At 44.8% G+C, this 18,861-nt stretch overlaps 1 protein-coding gene across 1 annotated transcript in view; it reads right to left on the bottom strand.

Annotated features, from left to right (window-relative positions):
• Positions 1-18,861, bottom strand: part of LOC130284872 (glutaminase kidney isoform, mitochondrial-like) — a 1,293,621-nt gene that overhangs the window by 23,196 nt on the left and 1,251,564 nt on the right. The window lies entirely within an intron of this gene.

Raw genomic sequence — 18,861 nt, 5'->3', positions numbered from 1 at the left:
GCATTAAAGGGGTAGTCCAGTGGTGAAAAACGTATCCCCTATCCTAAGGATAGGGCATAAGTTTGAGATCACGGGGGGTCCGACCGCTGGGGCCCCCTGCGATCTCTCTGTATGGGGTCCTGGCTCTCCGGCCAGGTAGCGGGTGTCTACCCCCGCACGAAGCGGCGGCCGACACGCCCCCTCAATACATCTCAATGGCAGAGCCGGAGATTGCCGAAGGCAGCGCTTCGGCTCTGCCATAGAGTTGTATTGAGGGGGCATGTCGGCCGCCGCTTTGTGCGGAGGTCGACACGCCCCCTTCCCACGGGCTGTCGGGGCTCCGTACAGGAGATCGCAGGGGGGCCCAGCGGTCGGACCCCCCGCGATCTCAAACTTATCCCCTATCCTTAGGTTAGGGGATAAGTTGTTCACCACTGAGTCACCACTGGATATCTCCTTTAAGCATGTATTAGCTACTGCTAAACTTAAAAAAATTAAAGGCCCAAGGCCAAAAGCACAGGATGAGCCAGGAGCAGGCATTCGCAGTACCCAAGAAGGTTTCATAACCCCTTACATTTAAAGATCAATGTTGAAATTTGCATTAAGCATGTATTTAGCTACTGCTAAACATCCAAAAATTAAAGGGCCAAGGCCCGAAGCATCTGTGAAGCAAGTAGTTCCTGAAAGACACAGGATGAGCCAGGAGCAGGCATTCGCAGTACCCAAGAGGGTTTCATAACCCCTTACATTTAAAGATCAATGTTGAAATTTGCATTAAGCATGTATTTAGCTACTGTTAAACATCCAAAAATTAAAGGGCCAAGGCCCGAAGCATCTGTGAGGCAAGTAGTTCCTGAAAGACACAGGATGAGCCAGGAGCAGGCAATCGCAGTACCAAAGAGGGTTTCATAACCCTAATTGATAACCCAAGAGGGTTTCATAACAATAATTAGAAAGTGTTGGTGTAGCAGCATGGTCAATCCACTCTGAGGCATCTGGCATTGGTGGCTGGAAATCCTGGCTGATCCATCCCATATTAATCTTGACAAACGTCAGTCTCTCCACATTTTAAGTGGACAGACGAGTTCGCCTTGGGGTGACTATGGCCCCGGCCGCACTAAACACCCGCTCTGATGGCACACTACTGTCCGGGCAGGACAGCTTTTCCAGGGCAAACTCTGCTAGTTGCGGCCATAAAACAAGTTTGGCTGCACAGAAGTCCAGCGGATCTGCAATGGTTGTTGGCATGGCCATGTCAAGGTATGCCACCACCTGCTGGTTCTGGTCCTGCTCCATGTCCACCTGCTGCTGATGAGTTGCTTCACTATGCGGGTGAAGAAAGCTACTAATCAGCGACTGTAGACTCAGGCTGCTGATGATTGAGCTGATACTGCTCCTGCCACCCCTCCCCTCCCCAGCAGCCATGGCAGTGGAAGGTGAGTGCAGAGGGCCCCCCAAGTCAGACCTGCGAGTGGATGGACCATGTGGCCAACTGACTACGTAGCATCTCTCTGTAGTAAATTAGTTTGTCCTCCCTCTCAGTGGGTGTAAAAAAGGCCCCCATTCTGGGACGGTAGGTGGAGATCCATAAGTCATCCTGATGACGAATTTTGACAATTCTGGGGTCACTACGCAAGCAACTGAGCATGCATCATGCCATTTGCACCAGTGACTCGGAGGGACTACCTGCCTCCATCTCCACTGCATACTTCCACGGTGTGTCTGGGTCCTCTGTCTCGCCTTCCTCATAACCCTCCAGCTCCTCATGCTGATCCTGCTCCTCCTCGCCTGTCCGATGACTAGAAACACCGTCCATCTCATCCAACCTAAACTGTGCTCCGCTCTGCCCCTCATCCTCCTCCTCCTCCAGTTCAGCCCCCACAGGGCTCATGTAATCTTGAGATATAGGCACAACGTCTCCATTGTTGTGACCAGCCATTGTTTCAATCATTTGTTGTAGGAAATGTAGGAGTGGAATTACGTCGTTCATGGCGTAATCCAGGCGATTTACAAATAATGTGGCTTCCTCAAAGGGCCTCAGCGAACGGCAGGTGTCAATACTGATTTTGAGAAAGGGAAAGTTTTTGTGAAGAAAACAAATAATAAAACCGAGGAAAACACTCGTAACTGGAATGCAAGAAAATATAGACAGAAAAATAGGAACACAGAAAAGAAGAAAAAAAAGTGACTTTTGGACAACAGAGTCTGAATCAAGTGGCTCATAGGATGTGAACACAAGAAAAAACGCGGCAACAAAAAACACAATGTCTGCACAGGGAGAGAAAACTCCACTGTCAAAAACAGGACAAAACGAGGACCAAAAACAGATACTTACAAAGGAGTGGTTGGGAAAAATAAAAAAGTTTTGTGGCATCCACAATAAGAAGAATAATCAATCAAGAAGAGACAGAAGTTACCAACAACAACGATAAGATTCCCACCATAATTAACCTCACAGATATTGAGCTTGACAAGGCAGCTCAATCTGTGTTAATAAAAGGACTCAATTTATGCCCAACAAAAGAGTTTGATCAAGTTGGTTTCGAAATGGACTTATTTAAGGGCATTCGAAAATTGAACTTAAAGAAACATTTTTCTAATAAGTAATATGCACATAATACTATAGAAGGCAAAACACCAGCAACTATCAGCCCACTGGGATTCAGCCCTTTGCTGGATCCCAGTGATACTGATAAAGAATGCTTATCTACATTGATACAATTGTTGGGAGGAAATTCCAATGACATGTACAATAAAGATGCAGTATCTGATGATTATTTTACAGGGGGAATAAAGTCAACTTTCAATCCTCAGGTGGCCCCAGGGAGCACTTTAGATTTATTTTACCATAAAGTTTTGGAAGACGTTCAAGCGTTAAAGTACCCTATAGACAACCCGAATTTCACATCCAAAGAAAAACATGCATTAGAATGGTTAAAAACCCTGAAAGGAGTAGTCATAAAGAAATCCGACAAAGGAGGTAATATAGTCCTCATGACGGAACAATATTACCTCCAAGAAGCTTTACGTCAATTATCAAACACAAATCATTTTCAAACTTTAAAAGAAAATCCCATTCCCAGATTGTCTTCTAAATTGCAATCTTTTCATAGGAAATATGTAGAAATGGGTATTATTTCACAAAATACAGCAATCAAATCATTTCCAAAAAATCCAAGTCACCCGTGCTGGTACTTTGTACTGAAAGTGCATAAGGCTCTTGAGACCCCACCCGTATGACCCATAGTATCCGGAGTGGGGTCAATTACAGAGCCTATATCGCAATATGTGGATTGGTTATTACGTCCGCTTCTTAAAGAAATACCTACATTGGTACGTGATACAAATGAGTTCCTTGCTATTGTAGGTAACATCAGCTGGCATGAAGGATGCATGCTGATGTCACTGGATATAGAAAGCCTTTTTACAAGTATCATACAACAGGTTGCTGTAGACTGTGTGCATGAGTTACTCCAAAAAACAGAAAAAAGTCCAACCTTTATTTCATTTGTCTGTGAGATACTGCACTTGATCCTGTCCAACAATTTTTTTCAATTCAACAATGTATGCTACAGCCAAAAAAAAGCGGCTTAGCTATGGGGACACGGTGGCTTGTTCCCCAGCGAAAATCTATATAAAATAAATTTTTGAAACAGTAAAAATTACATCAGATTTGTTGATGAAGTACTAATAGTTCGAACAGGATCAAGTGCAGAATTCTCGGAGTTTGTAAATTATGTTAATAGCACTAATAATCTAAAACTTAAATGTACTTACAAAATTGGCCCCTAGGAGTTGGAATTTTTAGATGTCATGGTTAAGGTGCATGATGGAGTAATACATACAGAAGGCTACAGAGAACTGACAGCAGGCAATTGCCTCTTACACCATGACAGCTATCACCAGACACATGTCAAAGCATCTGTCCCCTATAGTCAGATTTTAAGATTGAAAAGAATAAACAGTTCCCAACATAACTTTGAAATACAAGCAAGTGATCTATTTGAACGATTGTTATAGAGAGGGTATCCTGAGCAAACCTTGTATAAAGTGTATAATAAAGCTAATAGAAATCAACTGTTAAAACAATCTACCAATTCAAAACAAAAAAAACACAGAAAAGATGCTGACAACCAACGATTTTGCTTTGCGTTCCAGCATAGCCCCATGTCAAATCAAATCAGGAAATCCATTCAGAGAAATTGGAATTTAATACAGAAGGATCCTATTTTAGGGCAATTTACCCAAAAAAGACCATTAGTTGCATTTAGGCGTGCCCCTAATATTGGAGACGCTATTACATGAAGCAGATTCTCCACAGAAAAAACAGATTGGCTCAGTAGCACAGCCCCAGTGGGTAATTATAAATGCAAAGGTTGTAACTGGTGTAATTACTTCCTACCAGGAAAGGGCTATAACATAGGAGGTCAGTATGTGAAAATCAGGGATTTCATGTGCTGCCAAACCGATTATGTCATATATGCATTGACATGCAATTGTGGGCGGTATTATGTGGGATGCACCACATGACCCATGCATGTCCAATTGAGGGAGCACATGTACTCGCTGAGATCTGAAAAAGGTTCACCTAGAGTAATCCAGCATTTTAATGAAGCTCATAAAGGTGATGTAACAGCTATGAAATTCTTGAGTAAGGAAATACCTCATATGTGTATGTAAAGTGCTCTGTGGGTGCACTAGAGGGCACAAAAGGGAAGGAGCGACAATGGGATTTTGTAGAGTGAGTTTTTCTGAAATGGTTTTTAGGGGCACATTTATCACATTTAGGAAGCCCCTACAAAAAAGAAAAGAAAAAAATCACATGGCATACTATTTTGGAAACTACACCCCTCAAGGAATGTAACAAGGGGTACAGTGAGCCTTAACACTCCATAGGTGTTTGACGACCTTTCATTAAAGTTGGATGCGTAAATAAAAAAAAAGTTCACTAAAATGCTGGTTTTTTGCCAAATTCAAGGGGTAATAGGAGAAAATGCCCCTGAAAATGTGTAACCCCATCTCTTCTGAGTATGGAAATACCCCATGTGTGGACGTCAAGTGCACGGATTCACATTTGGCTTTTGTAAAGCAAATTTTGCTGAAATGTTTTTTTGGGGGGGGGGTATGTCACATTTAGAAAGCCCCTAATGGTGCCATAACAGCAAAAAAAAAAAATGCTGGTGTTACCCCAAATTTTTCATTTTAATAAGGGGTAAAAGGAGAAAAATCCACCCAAAATTTGTAACCCCATTTCTTCTGAGTATGGAAATATCCCATATGTGGTTGTAAAATGCTCTGCGGGTTAACAACAATGCTCAGAAGAGAAGGAGTGCCATTGCGCTTTTGGAGAGAGAATTTGTTTGGAATTGAAGTGTTTACAAAGCCCCCATGGTACCAGAACAGTGGACCCCCCCCCCCCACATGTGACCCTATTTTGGAAACTACACCCCTCACAAAATGTAATAAGGGGTGCAGTGAGCATTTACACCCAACTGGCGTTTGACAGGTCTTTGGAACAGTGGGCTGTGCAAATGAAAAATTTTATTTTCGGAGGGGCGTGGCCTAGCAGAGATGCTGTGAGGACGTGTTTGCTGCGAGCTCTCCCTGCCGCTGAGTGTAAAGCGACCTAGAAGCGACATCTGACGAAGGATTTACTCAAGATTTAAAGGATTTACTCAAGATTTTTAGAGGAATTTACAGATCCCTAACGCTGCCGACATAAGGAGCCTGCACACCAGCGACCGGAGGAGGTAGGGGGTGATAGACTGACTTACTATACTTACCGGAGACCTAACTAAACTCCCCCCTACTCTCGGACAGCTACTATAGCCCCCTGAGTGCCATATTCAGACTTTAATAACATATAAAGTTGATTTTGATATACCCAGCAAAAAGCCCACGAACGGCAGGCATCTTGGAGGTGGCGCCATCACCCAGGACCTGAGTACTCTGCGCCGCAGCCATCTTGTGGCTGGCATGAAGTGCATAGTGAGTTCAGACACGCCCATTAGACTGAGAGACTACTTCATTCAGCGGTATTCACTTGACTCCTCCTCCCCGAGCTGTGAGAAATTTATAAGTGCAGATGCGACTGGCAACCGCGCTCACCAGCACTAGAGCTTTAAGGCGCATACAGAGATTGGGGAGCTCCGTGTAAAACACAAGTAAGCTCCGGACGGCTGACCCACTAGCGCAATACCTGTGAGGACTGCCTAGGGATATAATTTGTGCGAGGGCGGGACTGTCACTTACTAATCGGCACACTCAGGCGAATTTGTGGCAAGCTGAAGGTGTTCAATACTTAATGTTCAAAATATACTGTATAACACTTCTAGGACTGAACGCTCCTCTCATTAACCCCTGCCTTCCTGAGCTTTATTGGAACAGTGCACTACTGTGTGGGGGTGTTGCAGCTCTGCACGATGTGGAGGAAAAACCCAACTAATACCCCACTTACCAAGGGACAATCTAAGCATCTTATTCACACTCCAGACAGAGACTCTTCTTATAGAGACCCCTTGACACAAAAATAAAAAACAATGTTCAGTAAGACTTTAAAAAAGAGCAGACCTGATGATAAAGATAACTCTTATAACAGATACAACCCTCTACTGCATATGGGCGACAATGACAATAGCAATGACTCTTCTGAATAGGCACAGAGTGAACGCTCTGATACAGATAGCCCACTAAAGCAGAAAGCTAAGATGGATAAAACTAGAAAAGACCAATGTAAATCTGACAAAACCACAATTTCGTGCATTGATCCTGATGTTGAAAACTTAATGGGGGCTCTACCTTCTTCTGATTCCCCAGCGTCAGAGAAATGCATTAAAAATTCACTTATGCTTCTTATGAAACAATTAGAGAAGCATCTACAAACCATCCTAACAATGACTATCTCCAGAATTGATAAATTAGAGTAAACTACAGAACAAATGGAAACTAAGCTGGAAGAGGTTGTTGAATTGCAAGGAGATTTACTGGTCAACCAAAGGGCGAACTGTGACTCTATAGACGCCTTGAAACTAAAAATGGCGGACCTAGAGGATAGGAACCGCAGAAACAACTTAAAATTCAGGGGCATACCCGAGAATGTGCAAACAGCCAAACTTAATGATTTTATCAGAGAATTCATCAAATGTGTATTACCTGACTGTTCTGGACTGGAACTGGAGCTGGATAGGGCTCATAGACTTCCTAAGCCTAAATTTCTAGATGACTCAGTGCCGAGGGATACTATAGCGAAAATAAATTTCTTCAAAACAAAGGAAAAATTCCTTGCTGCCTTGAGATCCAGACCAAGTTTACCCACAAGGTTTAGAGGAATCTCTGTGTTTTTGGACTTATCCCAATACACCATCATGATGTGACGCTCCTATCAACAAGTGACTGAATCCCTGAGGAGAAAAGACATTCCTTACAGATGGGGGTTCCCTGTAAAACTTCTGGTTAAAGATGGAGACAAGACAAAGATTATCACATCGGTTGAACAAGGCATAAAACTATTATCCTGCTGGAATATTCCTCTGATTCCTGAACATCAATTGAGATATGGCCCTACAGATAGGCACAGAGGCTTTGAGCGTCAGGATGGACCTTCCAGAGAACCACACATAGATGCTGAGGGGAAAGGAATTTCCACTTCGTTATGACTCATATATGGGTCAGGTGATGAGTAACAATGTGTTTTATCCCTTTACTGTTGCGTTCTTGCACGTTTTCCACAATCTATTTCCTTTTCTAGCAAACTTCCCAGAGTTTGCGCGGCGCAAGCTGCACCTTGTCTGATCTATACATCTATATCTTTGTCCTACTACTAACTTGGACATTTTTGTTCTATAATTTACTGTATAACTAACGTTGTATTGTTCCTTTTGTTTCTTTTTTTTTATTTCGGTTATTTCTTCATATACAGCTAAAGCACCTATTGATATTATCTGGTTCATAGGCTCCGGCTCCGTTCCTATCCGAAGGTAGGCTCTGCACCTTGTTCACTCAACACACACACACCCTCATCTACACGTTCTCACACCTGGATCCTTGCGGCGGTTGCAGATCTGGGAACCATACATATTTAGGAGGAAAGCTTCCATTGCAGCGAATATAGTCTCTATAAATGTAAGAGGCCTTAATCAGCCTCGGAAAAGAAAGTCGGTGTGGGATGAAGCTATTAGATTAGGATCAGATATTCTTTTCACTCAAGAAACACATCTATTAAAATCCGACGAATTTAGATTTCATAATAACCAGTTCCCGCACGTTTATTTTTCATCCTCTAGTTCAGGTAAAAAGGCTGGTGTTAGCATAGCAATCAGGGATTCTGTGACCTTTGAATTGGTTGAAAAGTTAAGCGACACCCAAGGTAGATACCTGATCCTTATATGCCTCATAAATAATAAAATGTTTACTTTGGTCTCAGTTTATGCTCCTAATAAGCATCTCATTCATTTTCTTAATAAATTAATGAGTAAATTAGAGCCTAAAATAAAGGGTACGCTGATCATAGGCGGGGACTTCAACGCAATTAATTCCATAGAGACTGACTCTTCTAATAAGGCACCAGGTCACAGAATTGAACTTTGTAACTGGCTAAATGAAAGTGATTTGTATGACGCATGGAGGTGTATGTATGCAAACGAGGTTGATTACACCTACTATTCGGCATCTGCAAATGTGTACACCAGGATTGATATATTCCTGGTAAACGCCAGTTCAATAGCTAATGTTGGAGATTGCTCTATTGAGAATATCACTTGGTCGGACCACGCTCCTATTAAATTGTCACTAAAAGCCCAATACTCAACCGACCATTTCTTCACTTGGAAGTTGAATACTTTTATTATAAATTTACCTACTATCCAGCGTAACCTTAGAAAATCCATTAAATAATATTTTGAGCTTAACCTGGGATCAGTTGAATCAGATCTGACTTTATGGGAGGCCCATAAGGCTTGTATGAGGGGGTCCCTAACCCAACAGACTAGCATTTTCAAACGAAACAGGAAAAGAGAATTGGATGAATGTCTAACATTGATCAAATCCCTAGAAGGAAAACATAGATTTTTACATAAAATCTGTAAAAATGTAATAAAAACAGCAAAAATTCAAAATGAGAGACAGGTGGCCAAAGAAAGCAAAACTAATCCTAAATATTTTTTTTAGATATATAAATGCAAAAAAACCAAGGACAGAGCATGTAGGACCCCTTAATAATGATAATGGGGAGGTTGTCACAGGCGATCAAGAGAAAGCGGAGCTACTGAATGGGTTCTTTAGTTCTGTATACACTATGGAAAAAGGAGCTGACATTGGCCAGGTCAGTTGTTACGCCTAGCGCTCCGGGTCCCCGCTCCTCCCCGGAGCGCTCACGGCGTCTTTCTCCCTGCAGCGCCCCGGTCAGTCTCGCTGACCGGGAGCGCTGCACTGTCTTGGCCGTTGGGGATGCGATTCGCACAGCGGGACGCGCCCGCTCGCGAATCGCATCCCAGGTCACTTACCCGTCCCGGTCCCCTGCTGTCATGTGCTGGCGCGCGCGGCTCCGCTCTCTAGGGCGCGCGCGCGCCAGCTCTCTGAGACTTAAAGGGCCAGTGCACCAATGATTGGTGCCTGGCCCAATTAGCTTAATTGGCTTCCACCTGCTCCCTGCCTTTATCTGACCTCCTCCCATGCACTCCCTTGCCGGATCTTGTTGCCTTGTGCCAGTGAAAGCGTTTAGTGTGTCCAAAGCCTGTGTACCTGAACTTCTGCTACCCATCCTGACTACGAACCTTGCCGCCTGCCCCCGACCTTCTGCTACGTCTGACCTTGCCTCTGCCTAGTCCTTCTGTCCCACGCCTTCTCAGCAGTCAGCGAGGTAGAGCCGTTGCTAGTGGATACGACCTGGTTGCTACTGCCGCAGCAAGACCATCCCGCTTTGCGGCGGGCTCTGGTGAAAACCAGTAGCCTCTTAGAACCGGTCCACTAGCACGGTCCACGCCAATCCCTCGCTGACACAGAGGATCCACTACCTGGAAGCCGAATCGTGACAGTAGATCCGGCCATGGATCCCGCTGAGGTGCCGCTGCCAAGTCTCGCTGATCTTCCCACGGTGGTCGCTCAGCAATCGCAGCAGATTGCCCAACAAGGACAGCAGCTGTCGCAGTTGACCGCCATGTTACAGCAACTTCTGCCTCTGCTACAGCAGCAACCATCTCCTCCGCCAGCTCCTGCACCTCCTCCGCAGCGAGTGGCCGCTCCTAACCTCCGCTTGTCCCTGCCGGACAAATTTGATGGGGACTCTAAACTCTGCCGTGGATTTTTGTCTCAGTGTTCCCTGCATATGGAGATGTTGTCGGACTTGTTTCCTTCAGAACGGTCTAAGGTGGCGTTCGTAGTAAGCCTTCTTTCAGGAAAGGCCTTGTCTTGGGCCACACCGCTCTGGGACCGCAATGATCCTGCCACAGCCACAGTCCAGGCCTTCTTCGCTGAACTCCGGAGTGTCTTCGAGGAGCCAGCCCGAGCTTCTTCTGCCGAGACTGCCCTGTTGAACCTGGTCCAGGGTAATTCTTCCGTTGGCGAGTACGCCATACAATTCCGTACTTTTGCTTCTGAACTATCCTGGAATAATGAGGCTCTCTGCGCGACCTTTAAAAAAGGCCTATCCAGTCGCATCAAGGATGTGCTGGCCGCACGAGAGATTCCTGCCAATCTGCAAGAACTCATCCATCTAGCTACCCGCATTGACATGCGTTTTTCTGAGCGACACCAAGAGCTCCGCCAGGAAAAAGACTTAGATCTCTGGGCACCTCTCCCACAGTATCCGTTGCAATCTACGCCTGGGCCTCCCGCCGAGGAGGCCATGCAAGTGGATAAGTCTCGCCTGACCCAGGAAGAGAGGAATCGCCGTAGGGAAGAAAATCTCTGTCTTTACTGTGCCAGTACCGAGCATTTCTTGGTGGATTGCCCTATCCGTCCTCCACGCCTGGGAAACGCACGCACGCACCCAGCTCACGTGGGTGTGGCGTCTCTTGGTTCCAAGTCTGCTCCTCCACGTCTCACGGTACCCGTGCGGTTTTCTTCTTCAGCCAACTCCTCCCTCTCAGCCGTGGCCTGCTTGGACTCCGGTGCCTCTGGAAATTTTATTTTGGAGTCCTTTGTTAATAAATTCAGCATCCCGGTGACCCGTCTCGTCAAACCGCTCTACATTTCCGCGGTCAACGGAGCCAGATTGGACTGCACCGTGCGTTACCGCACAGAACCCCTCCTGATGTCTATTGGACCCCACCACGAAAGGATTGAGTTCTTCATTCTCCCCAACTGTACCTCTGAGGTCCTCCTCGGTCTGCCTTGGCTCCGGCTTCATTCCCCCACCATTGATTGGACCACCGGGGAGATCAGGAACTGGGACTCTGCCTGCCACAGGAAGTGCCTCTCCCCCCCTCCCAGTCCCGTCAGGCAAGCCTCTGTGCCTCCCCATGGCCCCCGTCCTGGTGTCACACTGCCCCGTGCCAGGCCTCGCCCTCTGCCCTCCCTCCCCATTCCCACTCCTGCTGTACTGCCTGCCGTTGAGGAAACCCTCCATTCTTTCCCGGTGTCCTCATCCCAGGGGAGGCAGTTACCGGACAAAGAGAAGGGGAGACCTAAGGGGGGGGGTACTGTTACGCCTAGCGCTCCGGGTCCCCGCTCCTCCCCGGAGCGCTCACGGCGTCTTTCTCCCTGCAGCGCCCCGGTCAGTCTCGCTGACCGGGAGCGCTGCACTGTCTTGGCCGTTGGGGATGCGATTCGCACAGCGGGACGCGCCCGCTCGCGAATCGCATCCCAGGTCACTTACCCGTCCCGGTCCCCTGCTGTCATGTGCTGGCGCGCGCGGCTCCGCTCTCTAGGGCGCGCGCGCGCCAGCTCTCTGAGACTTAAAGGGCCAGTGCACCAATGATTGGTGCCTGGCCCAATTAGCTTAATTGGCTTCCACCTGCTCCCTGCCTTTATCTGACCTCCTCCCATGCACTCCCTTGCCGGATCTTGTTGCCTTGTGCCAGTGAAAGCGTTTAGTGTGTCCAAAGCCTGTGTACCTGAACTTCTGCTACCCATCCTGACTACGAACCTTGCCGCCTGCCCCCGACCTTCTGCTACGTCTGACCTTGCCTCTGCCTAGTCCTTCTGTCCCACGCCTTCTCAGCAGTCAGCGAGGTAGAGCCGTTGCTAGTGGATACGACCTGGTTGCTACTGCCGCAGCAAGACCATCCCGCTTTGCGGCGGGCTCTGGTGAAAACCAGTAGCCTCTTAGAACCGGTCCACTAGCACGGTCCACGCCAATCCCTCGCTGACACAGAGGATCCACTACCTGGAAGCCGAATCGTGACATCAGTGCTGGTAACACATCATGTAATGTACTGAACTGGCTTAATGTAGAGATGGTACAAGGTAAGTCAAGTGATATAAATGTAAGCAAATCTCCAGGGCCAGATGGATTGCACCCAAGAGTTCTTAGAGAGGTAAGTTCAGTAATATCTGTACCCCTGTTCATGATATTTAGAGATTCTCTGGTGTCTGGTATTGTGCCAAGGGACTGGCGCAAGGCGAATGTGGTGCCAATTTTCAAAAAGGGCTCTAGGTCTTCCCCAGGAAACTATAGACCGGTAAGTTTAACGTGCATTGTGGGTAAATTGTTTGAAGGACTTATAAGGGATGACATACAGGAATACATAGGGGATAATTGTATTATAAGTGATAACCAGCATGGGTTTACTAAGGATAGAAGTTGTCAAACCAATCTAATTTGCTTTTATGTAGAGGTGAGTATATATATCTCCTTAAGGTTCAGTACTGGGCCCGCTGTTGTTTAATTTATTTATCAATGATATAGAGGATGGTATTAACAGCTCTGTTTCTATCTTTGCAGATAACACCAAGCTTTGTAGCACGGTACAGTCTATAGAGGATGTGCATAAGTTACAGGATGACTTGGATAGACTAAGTGTCTGGGCATCCACTTGGCAAATGAGGTTCAATGTGGATAAATGTAAAGTTATGCATCTGGGTACTAATAACCTGCATGCATCGTATGTCTTAGGGGGGATTAAACTGGCAGAGTGACTGGTAGAGAAGGATCTGGGTGTACTTGAAGATCACAGACTACAGAATAGCATGCAATGTCAGGCTGCTGCTTCCAAAGCCGGCAGGATATTGTCATGTATCAAAAGAGGCATGGACTCGAGGGACAGGGACATAATACTCCCCCTTTATAAAGCATTGGTACGGCCTCACCTGGAATATGCTGTTCAGTTTTGGGCACCTGTCCATAAAAGGGACACTGCGGAGTTGGAAAGGGTGCAGAGACGCGCGACTAAACTAATATGGGGCATGGATCATCTTAGCTATGAGGAGCGATTAAAGGAGTTACAATTGTTTAGTCTTGAGAAGAGACGTTTAAGGGGGGATATGATAAACGTATATAAGTATATTAATGGCCCATACAAAAAATATGGAGAAAAACTGTTCCAGGTTAAACCCCCCCAAAGAACGAGGGGGCACTCCCTCCGTCTGGAGAAGAAAAAGTTTAGTCTCAAGGGGCGACACGCCTTCTTTACCATGAGAACTGTGAACTTATGGAACAGTCTACGTCAGGAACTGGTCACAGCAGGAAAAATTAACAGCTTTAAAACAGGATTAGATACATTCCTGGAACAAAATAAGATTAATGCTTATGAAGAAATATAAAATCCCATCCCTCACTACCATCAATCCCAGGTATCGAATAGAAGATCTCGTTAACCTGAGAGGCAAGGGCAACCCCGTCGCAGTAAGCCTTCCCACCCGCTGCGAGAGATCAAGGAGTTCACTCTTGGAAACATTCACTGGTAGCCCGAGGCAATGCCAAAGTCATGTAACAAAGAAAAAAGACGGGGGAGGTCCCGCTCGGGGTTAGCCAAGAAGACCAAGAGGTCATCAGCAAATAGTGCATGGGTGATGCACCCTCTACCAACCATTATACCCTCTAGTTCTCGGGAACGGGACAGTATCCTAGATAAAGGCTCAATGGTCAAATTAAAGAGCAACGGAGATAGGGGGCAGCCCTGCCTGGTATCCTTCTGTGGACTGAAAGGGGCGGATAGGAAGCCCAGCAATGCAATACAGGCCTGGGGGTGCAATACCGTGCCTGCAAATAGGACAAAAACGGCTCCTCAAAACCCATGGCTCGCAGAACCCTCCACATCCATCCCCAGCGTACATTGTTGAAAGCTTTTTCCGCATCGACCGACAGAATGGCCGGGGATGGATGCAAGGATGGTCGCAAAGTGATATCATCCAGAACCGTAAGAACCTTTCTTACATTAGCTACAGCCGACCTGCCCTTTATGAACCCCATCTGCGTGGGGGCGATCAACCTCGGCAAAATGAGCGCCAGGCGATCCACCAGGATTTTGGAAATCAATTTTAAGTCAACGTTTATCAGCTAAATCGGCCGATAACCATCCGGAGACAACAGGTCTTTCCCCGGTTTCGGCAACACTTTGATGTATGCCGTATTCATGGAACTGGGAATCACCCCCCCCCCCTGCAGGTAGGAGTTGTAGAGAGCCAATAATGTCGGAGCCACCTGGGTCTTAAGTATCTTATAGAAGCCCCCAGAATACCCGTCCAGGCCTGGTGCTTTCCCCGATGCCAAATTCTTAATCGCTAGATGTCTTAATCGCTAGTCTGGAGAAGAAAAGGTTTAGTCTAAAGGGGCGATACGCTTTCAGCCTCAGGAATTTTAAGGTCAATTTATACTCTCAACTAGATAAGCCAACTAGATTTACATCTACTAGGGCCAAAGGTATTTGCCAATAAATAATAAATGTAGTTTTTAAGTCTGACGACAAGATCACAAAAATAACACATCCAAAACGAATAGCAGATGTTATAGCCAGTTTCTATGGAAAATTGTATAACCTGAACTCTGATGTTACAACTCCCCAACCGCATATGGATGAAATTAACAAATACCTTAATAGATGTAGTCTGCCTAAATTAGACGCCAACGTAGCGTGAGAATTGAATAGGCCATTTACTGAGACAGAGGTTATGGAAGGGATAAAAAGACTCAAACAGAAGAAAGCCCCTGGCCCTGATGGGTTTGCTGGCGAATACTATAAGACATTTTCTGACGACCTGATTCCACATTTAGTGAGAGCTTTTAACGAAGCAAAATACAAAGGCCACTTCTCCAAGGACATGTTAGCAGCCACGATAATTACACTTCCTAAACCGGGAAAGAATCCCGACACACCACAGAATCTTAGACCTATATCCCTATTAAACTGCGATTTGAAACTTTATGCAAAACTCCTGGCGGAGCGCCTAAAGGATCTATTGCCACATGTTATACACCAAGACCAAGTAGGCTTTACAAAGGGAAGACAGGCTGGTGATGGGACTCGGAGATTGCTGAATTTGGTTGACTGGGCTAGGAGAAGCAAAACACCTTCTCTGCTCCTTTCCTTGGATGCAGAGAAGGCGTTTGACAGGGTCCATTGGGGCTACTTGAGATGGGTAATGGTGGAATTCGACATCCCGACAGAATTTATAGATGCTATTATGGCAATGTATGATCAACCGTCGGCGTGGGTTTATGTTAACAACATTTATTCCTCTCCCTTTAGTATCACAAATGGTACCCGCCAAGGCTGCCCCTTATCCCCATTGTTGTTTGTATTGGCGATTGAACCCCAAGCGGTCGCTATAAGATCCAACGAGCAAATAACAGGTATTCGCCATTTAGACTCTGAAAACAAAATTAGTCGACATTATGCTAATGTTAACCAACCCTGTAAAATATATAACAGCCCTGTAGACGGAACTAGAATTATTTGGACTGGTTTCCTTCTATAAGGTTAATCCATCCAAGTGCAATATCTTAAATTTGTCTCTGCCCAAAAATGAAGAAACTGTGTTAAAGAACTTGTACCCTTACAGATGGATGCCAGGTTCCATCACCTTCCTAGGTATAGAAGTCGCAGGTAGCATCATGCTCACGATCAAACTAAATGTCAATAAAGTATTCACTTCAATAGAAAATGAAATCAAGTCCCTGAATAAAATTAGATGGAGCTGGTTAGGGAAATGTAATCTATATAAATGATTTCTACTTCCTAAAGTTCTCTATGTAATGAGGACTATTCCCATTTTATTTCATACCAACCATATTTTGAGATTGCAAAGACAGTTGATGAGCTTCATATGGGGCGCTAGTAGACCTAGAATCACTTCAGCTGTTTTGGTTAAAACATATGCACATGGGGGTTTGGGAGTCCCCAACTTGGGAGCGTATCAAAAAGCCATTGTACTACAGCAGTCCTTGGAATGGTTGAGACCCATGACAAACAGGAAGCCTTGGGCGGTTCTAGAAGGTTTAATGTATGGCGTGAAAGACTGGTCTTTGGTCATATTGATATCCCTCAAATTAAAATTATTTAAGCATAAGCCTAATGATATTATACTTTCTGCGCTTAAACTATGGCAACACCCGTCCCCCCTGAATAGGGAAGCCCCTGATCTAATTACGGTTCAAATATTGAGGCTTTGGATCTAACCTGTTCGGAGTCTCATGTGGGCTTGCTTAGACAGGCTGGGATTAGATATTTCTTGGAACTCTTTGTAGATAAAACTGTGAAACTCCATAGTGAAATGACTACTGATTATGCGGATTTCAACATAGATGAAACACGGTTTAATACTATCCGTGAACATGTTTTGAAGGCGTGTGACCCCGTGACGCAGATCCCTCAGATTCTGGGCAGATACACGGATTCAGCTAAGTTTTCTGACAAACTACCCCTAACTAAATCTTTGTATGATTACTATAACTCTGACGTTTGGGTGGATAAGCTACCTTATCATCTTAAATGGGAACAGGAACTTGGTAAGACATTCCCTGTTTCTATATGGCAAAAAGCCACAAACAACTTGAAATTAACCTCTAAATGCATAGCACACAGGGAACGATTGTATAAACTAACCTCCAGATGGAATTTAACTCCAACTAAACTGAAAATGATATATCCGGAGTCCTCGGATCTGTGTTGGAGGGGTTGTCACAATAAAGGCACTTTAAAGCATATTTTCTGGATGTGCTCCAGATTGAAAAAAATAAAGAGCCTGAACCTCTTCATTTACACAATAACTAAGTGGACACTGAAAGTTACGGACACACTAATCTTGTCCCATATGGGAGTGGATAGATTTGGTAAAGAATATAAATACCCGTAAGTCATATTATCTCTGTCTTTAGACTGGTGTTGACTAGAATTTGGAAAAGTAAGGTTATCCCTAGTATTCAAGATGTAATTGATCTGGTATCCGAATCTTATATCTGTGAACAGGTTACGGCTTGGAGAGACAACAGAGGTGACAAATGCCTTCTAGATTGGGAATCTTGGAGAACTCACTTCCCTATAAGGGATTTTAATATTCCCTGGGCTTACAACACTACTGACACACACTGATGTACTAGCCTTCACTTATATTAAATGTCCTATCTTGCACTTGATTGATACATTTTGAAGACGGAGCCGGAGCCAAAAAGAAATAACTCTGAAGTGATCCTCGGGCTCTCTTATGTTACTAACGAGATATAATGATAAACTAACTTTTTCTGTTTTGGATATGAATAAAGGCCTTGGCCCTTGTATGGATGGAAACGGAGAATAACGAGAAAGTTTCATATAATATTAGACAACAAATTTATTGCACTGGATAAGGTTTATTCTTTGTTCTTTTTCCTTTTACTTTATTATTCCTTTGGTTTATGTTTACTTACCAGTTGCTCGCTATGAAATAATAGTGGCAATATATGTAATGTTTTGTTTGAAAATTTTCAATAAAAATTTTTTGAAAAGAAAATTTTTTTATTTTATTTTCAAGGACCACTATTCAAAAATTCTGTCAGACACCTGTGGGGCGTAAATGCTCACTGCACCCCTTGTTACATTCCGTGAGGGTCACGGGGTCACATGTGGGGGGGGTGTCCACTGTTCTGGCACCATAAGGGCTTTGTAAATGCACATTGCCTTCAATTCCATACACATTCTCTCTCCAAAAGCTCAAAGGCGCTCCTTCTCTTCTGAGCATTGTTGTTCTCCAGCAGAGCACACATGGGGCATTACATCCACACATGGGGTATTTATATACTCAAAAGAAATTGTGTTACAAATTTTGGGAGGCTTTTTTCCTATTACCCCTTGTGAAAATGAAAAATTTGGGATAACACCAGCATTTTAGTGAAAAAATACACATTTTTAATTTTCACTTCCAACTTTAACAAAAATTCTTCAAACACCTGTGGGGTGTTAAGGCTCACTAAACCCCTAGTTACGTTCCGTGAGGGATGTAGTTTCCAAAATGGGATCACATGTGGGTGTTTTATTTTATTTTTTTGCATTTATGTCAGAACCGTTGTAACGATCAGCCACCCCTGTGCAAATCACCTCAAATTTACATGGCGCTCTCACTCCTGAGACTTTTTGTACACCCGCAGAGCATTTTACATCCACATATGGGGTATTTCCGTACTCAGGAGAAATTGTGTTACAAATTTTGGGGGTCTTTTTTTCCTTTTACCTCTTGCAAAAATGAAAAATATGGGGCAACACCAGAATGTTAGTGTAAAAAAAATTATGTTTTTACAATAACATGCTGGAGTAGACCCTAACTTTACCTTTTCATAAGGGGTGAAAGGAGAAAAGCCCCCCCCACCCCAAATTTGTAAGGAAATTTCTCCCGAGTATGGAAATACCCCATATGTGGCCCTAAACTGTTGCCTTGAAATACGACAGGGCACCAAAATGAGAGAGCGCCATGCGCATTTTAGGCCTGAATTAGGCATAGGGACGGACCCGGATGCAATAATTAGACTTGGCTCCG

Source organism: Hyla sarda, chromosome 8 (genome assembly GCF_029499605.1).
Source record: "Hyla sarda isolate aHylSar1 chromosome 8, aHylSar1.hap1, whole genome shotgun sequence".
Classification (NCBI taxonomy): domain Eukaryota; kingdom Metazoa; phylum Chordata; class Amphibia; order Anura; family Hylidae; genus Hyla; species Hyla sarda.
This window is presented reverse-complemented; position numbering and strand designations above follow the sequence as displayed.